The sequence below is a fragment of the Chlorocebus sabaeus genome, chromosome X (genome assembly GCF_047675955.1).
Source record: "Chlorocebus sabaeus isolate Y175 chromosome X, mChlSab1.0.hap1, whole genome shotgun sequence".
Lineage (NCBI taxonomy): Eukaryota > Metazoa > Chordata > Mammalia > Primates > Cercopithecidae > Chlorocebus > Chlorocebus sabaeus.
The window spans coordinates 39428348-39437523 of NC_132933.1; positions in this window are offsets into that span (position 1 = coordinate 39428348).

Below are 9176 nucleotides of genomic sequence, written 5' to 3' on the forward strand. Positions count from 1 at the left end.
TGGTCTTGAATCCCTGGGCTCAAGTAATCCTTCCTCTTCAGTCTCCCAAAAGTGTTGGGATTATAGGCATGAGCCACCACATCTGTCCTTAGTTATTTCCAAATCCTCAAACAAAATGCGTTAAAATTGTATAAATACATCTTTCAAATATGAATAAAATACTGAGTTTGATGAATTCGGTGCATAGACCAATGGTCTACTGCATTCCCAAGTTAAAAGCTAATGATGATATGGTGCTAGTTCTGTGACAGTTTCTGATATATAAGTATACATGAATATTTATAAATTCCATATAAATCAGGCATGTGTTAATTTTTGCAATGATATGATCAGACAATATGATGAAAAATGGTGACAGTTACTGACTATAATAGTCGTTTAGCTTATCAACAACATTCATAGTCCCATATTTATAATTTATAAAATTTGGCTGAACAAACAACCTAACACATCTTACAATTTTTTAAATAATGTATTTGTTATATTATCCCAATATCTACTATGAAAGTACATTCTTAGTGCAAGATATAAACACTTCAGAGTCAAAAGAGGTGGAAGATATTAAAATAACCATATTCTGCAATTCCCCAAATAAGTAACATGTATACTTGGTAAACAGACAAAATTTTCTGCTCTCAGACGGTGTCTTCGGAATTTCAAATAATACTGAGTTATGGGAATTGCCATGGTAAGTAAAGATCTATAGTCGGGGAAGAAGGATTTATAAGGGATATGTTTTATAGCTCCTGTATGAGTAGGATTTTGATGTATCATATACATGCTTTGAAGGTAGTATTATGCAGGGTACTAAATTGAGTTATACTTACAGTCAATGGGTATTATTTGACCACTGACATTTTAGAAAAAATGTCTATATAATTTTCCAAGGCTACATGTTAGAAATTTTGCTGAATCTTATGTCTGAACATCTCAAAGAATTTTTAGAGAAAACAATTTCACAGATAATGATAATTAGATACCTTCACTTTTCAAATATATGAACTGCCTTTCAAATGACCCTTTTAGTAAAATGAGATTGATTACGTCCTCTTCATAGCAGAAAATTTACCATAAAACATGAATCTATTATGAAAAGTACATACATGTAACCTGGTATCCTTGCTTGGCAGGGTGATGTTACATTTAGGTACATGACCTGCCTACTGTGATAAGCTCCCTATCTCTTCAAATATTAACTCTCCTGTTCACTCCTGTCTGATGCCTGAAGTTCCATTAATATTACAAAAGGCTTAATCAGTTTATTAATAATCCTATATTATTTTGCATTATTGCTGCCTAGTGATCTGCATTGTTTGTGGTTCTTGATTGGAAAACTAAGAAAGTCTTAGAAAATATCATTCTAATGTTATTGTATCAAAATGAATTACCTACATACAAGCACAAAGTAAAGCTGTAAAGCAATTAATTCAGTTCCTCAAATAAACCAAAAAAAAGAAGAAAGTGAATGATAACTATCAGTCACTTCCTTTTTAATTTGATGGATGAATTTATTTTTATTCACTCTCCATTTTTCTCTCCCAGCCTATTTGTGGTTTTGTAGCAAAAAGATTTTTACATGGCTTTTTCTGTAATTATTTTGCAAAAACCCACAATATAAAAGAAACTGACTTAAGAATGAAGGAACTTCCTCTTTTCAGAAGGGTCAGAAGCAATTTTTCTCTTTAAGCAAAACCTCTGTTCTATGGTTCACGCTCAGATGTGGGCTTCATTCAAACATGCTTCCCTTCTTAGCTGCTAATGAAAGCATGTGGTAACATTTCTGCCTTGGCAAATTTAAATCATCTCCCTTAAGGTGAGGGTAGGTAAATAACTTAGCAAGTTATCTCTTTTATACAAACAGACTTATTTTGGCACAGTGTATAATTGTTTACAAACAACTGTATAAATACTATTTTAAAATGCTAGATTTTTTCCCCCATGCACACTGAATTGAATTCATCGTAAAGTGAAAATGACTGACATGTAATTCGTTTCTCCGAGCAACATTAGCCATAAAAATGGAGACAGATCAACAAACTCCTTGGTGACTACGTGTCAGGAAAGGGAAAAACACCGTAGGGGTAGAATTTACAGAAGTCTTATTTTAAATACAATTTTGCCTCAAAAGATGGGCCATAGAAGGGAGGCCTGTATTCCACTCTCCTTGTAAAATGTGAGTTTTAAAATCTATAAGTAGGAGGAGATGTACAACACATATTAACAAAGAAGTCTGTTGCCACATTTTAAGTATTTAAAAAAAGGCATGTCTATATCTGATGGGACTTTTTAAAATGACTTAATTTATTCCTACTGCAATAAATTAGGCTATTCAAGCAATCCAGGGTCCATTCATCTATTAATAGTATCAAGCTTTTAAAATGTAAAGCTTTCAGTTCTGCTGCTTGTAAAATCATATAGTGCTTTCATTCCAATTTATGTTGATTCAGTTCAAATAATGGAAATTTTGAATTACATCATGGCTATTTTGACAGGTATCCAGACTATATAGTAAAGTGGTTTTGGACATGTGTTCAAAATTCTATAAGTAGGGGAAAAATAAAAATAATGGATTCCTAAGTTACAATGGTTGCTATTTGCAATAAATTATGTTATAAGCAATTATTTTATAAGATCCTTATATAATCAGTAAAATATGCAATAAAATTATAAAGATGCTGAACCTCCTATCAAGTTTAGTTATATCAAAATTCTCACAAAAAGATGCTACATTTCATTTATTTAGAAAAAAAGAACAATGATATTGTCAAGATAGATAATTTTGAATTCTGATTTACAAACATTCAGTGAGTGAGTTCCTAAAGCTATGTATTCTAATAGGGTACAGATATTGAACTGAAAGTGAATATTTCTCTTGATCCCAACAAGCTTTGGGTATCTTAACCACACTGAGAATTTTCTACATAGTACTCAAATTGATTGACAGGTTTATAGATCAACAATGTTTTTCTTTTAACCTTACATCATTTCTCTTCCAAGGTTATCTCAGCCCCAGAGATTCACTGACACTTGGGGGAATGGTAGTTTTAATTATTGATTTTTGAACAGTTTAACTTTGTGACCACTAACTCTTGATAAGTGCTTAAGGTAGGGTTGGCCTTAGACCCCAATATAATAGCTAGTTGGGATATAAAGATCAGAATATCCTAATCTCTGTCTGCATCCCTTCCTTCCCTGAGACTCCTTATGGCGCAATGCCCACTAATAAGGATTTCTCCTTTATAAGCAGTGTCTTTGAAAGTTTCTCTCAGAGAAGTAACAGATTAGGTATCTGACACATTATTGTGAAATAATTTATCAGATCTCTTTCCTTCGTGGTTGGGAAGGAAGATCCCAACCATCAAGAATGCACTGGACACCTAGGGCTAAGGCATTACACAGGGGCCAAAGAACACTCAAAAGGGAGGCAGGGGAACTCAAAGGATCAACATTGCATCCTTGGTAGTTTGGCTAAGGGCCGAATCACCTCTGAACAAAAGAAACCTCCCTAATCAACAGCTGCGTCCATAGAGTGCACATCTAAAGGACAATTATTTCAGACTGGAATGTACAACACTAAATAGCTTATTTTTCCTTCCTCTTTTTCCATTGAGGTTATAAAATCCTAAATCCAAATTCCAAGACAAAGGTCCTTAATAAGAGGAAATTCCTCTGGCATTGAATAGGGAAGATTAGCAATGGCTATTATCCCTTTTTATAATCATGTAGCTACTTATAACAAAATGAAAGAAGACCCCCTGCCTTGCTCACATTGTAAACACATGGGAAAGAATGGGATCACATGCCCAGGCAGGTCTGCGTGTGCTTGAAGGGTATTGCAAGATCCTGCATACCCACCACTGATTTGGCTTGGCATTTGCACCATTCAAGTCACTCTAGATCTGTTTTAACAAATGGAAGAAAAGACTGAGGACCTAGGAGCCCCCAGGGTTATTCCCTCCCCGGTTCCAAGGTAGCTCTATGACATCAATGAACGCTTTACTAAGAGGAATAACAAAAAGACAATATTTATTGAACATTCATTATATGCCTGGCACTTTACATTTATCTGAGTTAATTTTGGCAACCATTGTGGTAGTTATGCTTATTATCTTCATTTTGCAGATGCAGAAATAGGCAAGGAAAAGCTTTGTAACTCCCTTAAGGTGACACAGCTAGTAAGCAGCTGAAAAGGGATTTGGATTCTAGCAGTGTACCCACATTGTCCACACTTTGCGCCATTAAAGTAAGTTGTCAGTAGATGAACAGAACTCAATGAAGTGGAGGTGGCTATTGATGCCATTGAGCAGTTTATTGAGGAGTAAAACTTCTAATTGGATACAGCACTTGCATTGCCAGTATCAAAACATTGTAAAGGAAAGATGAAAAATGTCATCAATAGTTCAACACTTTGGAAGCATTTGTATATTTTACATCACAGAGACAAAATACCCAGATGGGAGATTGAATATTTGATTTTGCATCTGGGTGTTCTGGCAAAATAGAAAGCAAGAAAAGTGATTTATATTTGGTTATTTTTAATTTGTGGTGATATCAGCACCCTATAAACTGAAGGAGAGAAACTCAATGGTAGTGGTCCTATTATATCTGTTTTGTGCTGAAATGCACTTGCAACTGGAATTGTTTGCTTTAATATATTTCAGTGGGGTGTCACCAGGGGCAGCCTCAGCAAAATTGTAAAAGTTAGACTCATCTTTGATGTTCTTTTGCATCTTCAGGGATGCACTACCCTTTTGTCCCTACCAGGTGAAAGTTGACTTCATGTTTTATATATCCTCCATTCGCAGCATGCTCTTATAAATAAGCCATTTGTAATAACATATAAAAAGGGCCAAAATTTTAAGTAACTGTGGGACAGAAGTGATGGTAGAATTTTATGTACCTGTCATAGGTGACAAATTTGTGAGGAGAGAGGACTTCTGAGCCCCTTACACACCCTCTAAAGTACCACCAAATTATATGATTTCCAGACTTGTAAGTCTTAAAACCCCTGTACAGGAAAACCACAGTGATAAAATAAAACCAAAGACTGATTAATTACTAATTATGTAACTTAAAAGAATGAGGACACAAAAACTACACATGGTAATGGTTTATACTAGAAGTATTTCTTTGAGAATAATCAGCAAGCTAAATACTTTATGCCACTTTCTTCCAAAGGCAGTAATTTAAGATCCTCTGTAAAGGTTATGGCAATGCCAGTTACTATAAAGCATGATCTGTTTCTCTCTCTTGTTCTCTTTCAATTGTCCTAGAAATACAACTACTCAACCCTGTCGTAGCATGGAAACGCTTACAGACAGTATGCAAACAAACCAGTTGAGTTGTTTTTCAAAAAAAACTTTATTTACAAAAACAGAAATTCAGCCTACTGCCATAGACTGTTGCCCCTTTCTTTACAAGTGCTATTTTAGATTGTATATTTGAGTCCAGTGACCCATTTTGAATTAAATTTTATATATGGTGCAAGGTATGGGTCACAGTTTATTTTCTTGCATATTGATATCAAATTGTGCAGTAACATTTGTTGAAAAGACTGTCCTTTTTCCATTGACTGGCCTGCGTACCTTTGTCAAAAATCAGTTGTCCGTGCACTTGTGGATCTCTTTCTGAACTTGCTACTCTGTTCTGTTGATTTATTTGCCTATTTTTAGGCTACAGTTACATTACTCTATGAGTATATAATGAATCTCAAAATAAGATAGAATTAGCTCTCCAAGTTTGTTCATTAACTCCTGGCTACTTTGAAGATTTTTCTCTTCATTGCTGGTTTTAAGCAATTTGATTTTGATGTGCTTTGTTGTACTTTTCTCGTGTTGTCATGCTTGAGGTTCATTGAACTTCTTAGATCTCTGGGTTTACAGTTTTCATCAAATTTGGAATTTTTTTTTTGGCCATTATTTCTTCAAATATCTTTTCCGTCCTCTCCTCTAGGGGCATGAATTGCATATATATTAGGTTCCTTGAAGTTATTTCAGAGCTCACTAATGATCCGTCCTTCTCTTTCTCTGGATTCTTTTTTATTGCTTTGCTGCATTTTGGGAAGTTTTTATTGCTACGTCTTCAAGTTCATTAATCTTTTTATCTTCAATACATAGTTTGCCATTAACTCCTAGCAGGGAATTTTTTTAATCACATAAATTGTGGTTTTCATTTGGAGATATTTTATTTGAATCTGTTTAACTATCTTTTATGTCTCTGCTTACCTTTATGCACATGTTTAATCCAATTATAGTAACTCATTTAATGTCCTTATCTGCTATCATCTAGGTTAATTTCAATTGTTTAATTTTTCTCCTCATTATTAGTTGCACTTTCTTGTTTCTTTTTATGAATAGAAATTTGTGAATTTTACCTTGTTGATGCAATAGATAGATAGATGCTGGATAGATAGAGAGATTGATTGATTTATATATATTCCTATAAATATTTTTGAGTTTTGTTCTGGGCCACAGTAAATTTGCTTAGAAATGGTTTGATCCTTTCAGGTTTTGCTTTTAAGAAATATTAGGCAGAATCAAAACTGTGATAAATTTCTCACTGCTTATTCACAACTAATGAGTCAAGACCCTTCTGAGTACTCTATCCAATGCCCCATGAACTATGAGGTTTTCCAGTGTAACTTGTGGAAAAAGGCATTGTTTCTGGTCCCGTGTGAGTGCTAGGTACTGTTCCCTGTACTCTTCTCTGATGATTCTTTTCTCTGTCTCTGGTAGTTTCCTTACACATATGATCCTGTCATCCAATCAGTACTCTGAATACTCTGGAGTTCTCTCTTTGTGTGAAGAAGACAGCCTTGAGGGTTGGCTTATACAGGCTTGGCTTCTTTGGGTACTCATGAGTATCTATAGTAGTCATGTGTTTGCACGTGATTTCAAACTTCTCATGTTCCTGGCATTTATTAGAACTCCACGGATATTCTCTCTTCTCCAGTACTTTGCCCTGTGTATGTTGGCTATCTTGGGTCCTTCAGACTCTCAGCTCCTTGACATAGGGAACTCAGAGCTGGGGTTCCCCCTACCTGCAACACAGCCAACAAACTCTCTCGAGACAGTCACCTGGGGAAATAATTGCTAATTTTGTTTGCTTACTGTCTTCAGGGATTACTGCCCTTGATTGCCTGATATCCAGTGTCGAGACCCTTATTTCATTTTTTTTTCAATTCGTTTATAAGTTTTTTTTCAGAGAGGAGGGTAAATCTGGTTCCTATGACTCCACCTTTTCAACCTTACATTTAAATATCTCAACCTATTCAACCTTACATTTAAATATAAGAAAACATCCTTGTCAAGTTTTCTATCAGTGATCCAGACATTCTAGTTCTACTTCGTGTGAATTCATTTAGATGGCACCCAAAGGACTAAGAGAATACTTTAGTACTTACTTTAGTAACTATTCTGTAGTTACTAAAATCCTCATTTTGCTTATTGTATAGCGTAAGGTACTGAAAGCTAGTATTTGATATTATTATTATTATTATTATTATTATTATTTTATTTACTTTTTTGAGACAGAGTCTCACTCTGTCACCAGGCTGGAGTGCAGTGGTGCGATCTTGGCTCACTGTAACCTCCACCTCCTGAGTTCAAGCAATTCTGCCTCAGCCTCCTGAGTAGCTGGGATTACAGGCACGTGCCACCACACCTGGCTAATTTTTGTATTTTTAGTAGAAACGGGGTTTCACCATGTTGGTCAGGCTGGTCTTGAACTCCTGACCTCGTGATCCGCCCACCTCGGCCTCCCAAAGTGCTGGGATTGCAGGTGTGAGCCACCGTCCCTGGCATTATTATTAATTTATATTCATATTCTTCAGAGTATTGTTTATAATTGTAGAAATAAAAACTATCGCAAATAACCAATAATACAAATCTTAAGATAAATACGTAAGTTAGAATATTATGCACCCACTAAACATGTTATTTATTTACATTTAATATTTATTTATTAGAAGTAGGCTATTGTTTTGTCACCCAAGCTGGAGTGCAGTGGCATGATCATAGTTCACTGCAGCCTTGTACTCCTGAGCTCAACTGATACTCTCACTTCACCCTCAAGTAGCTAGGACTACAGGCAAGCACCACCATGCCTGGCTAATTTTTGAAATTTTTTAGTAGAGATGAGGTCTTGTTATGTTCCCCAGGCTGGTCTTGAACTCCTGACCTCAAGTGATTGTCCTGCCTCAGCCTCCTAAAGCACTGGGATTACAGGCATGAGCCACCGTGTCTGGACAAACATGCTTTTTTTTTTTTTTTTAAATATTCAATTACATTGAAAAATATTGCTGTGCAACGTTAAGATAAAATTATATATGCAGTTGAATGCCAATTTCATAAATACATAAATACGCACTTCAAAATTGGAAGAAAATGCATTCGTTTCTCAATACTAATTGTGACTACCTTTGAGTGTTCAATGCTATAGTCATTAATTGCTGTTTGTTAAATTTTTTAGTTTCCCCAGCACATGATAGAACTGCATTTCCTGGCCTACCTCTGTTTGGGTGGAACCATCGAACTATTTCTGGCCAATGAGTTGTTAGCAGAAATAATATGTTACTTCTGGGATGTAGCATTTAGTTGGTATTGTTAGACCCCTAAAATGCATCTGCCCTTTTACAGGACTAACAATAATGTTCAACTCAATGGGTGCCCCATCAACCTCAGTATCTGAATGGTATTATGAGTAGAGGCTCTCCTTGCCATAGTGGACAGGTAGCATGAGCAAGTCATAAATCTTTGTTGCTTCAGCAATTGAGATTTGGGGGTTGCTTATTATAACAACACAAATTGGACTATCCTGACTGATACTGGGGAATTATGGAAGATTTCACTTTTCTTATTTATATATTTCCATCCAAAATTTACACAATGAGCTTTAATTACTCTTATGATATAAAAACTAATTAATATTAACATTTCATTGAATGAAAGGTGACATCAATTGTAAGATGCACCATTATTTTATGTATCCCTAAGAAAGAACAAATATTTTAAATTATACTGTGACTCAATGCCTTAATGATAGTTCTGTGTGTTATTTGAATTGGTCACACCCGTCTCTTCTTGCTTTGAGATTTCTTTTATCAGATCCCAAAGACTTGGTGATTTCTTCTTTTGCCTTTAGTTGCACTACTAGTTGTATGGTAAATCATCATTTTC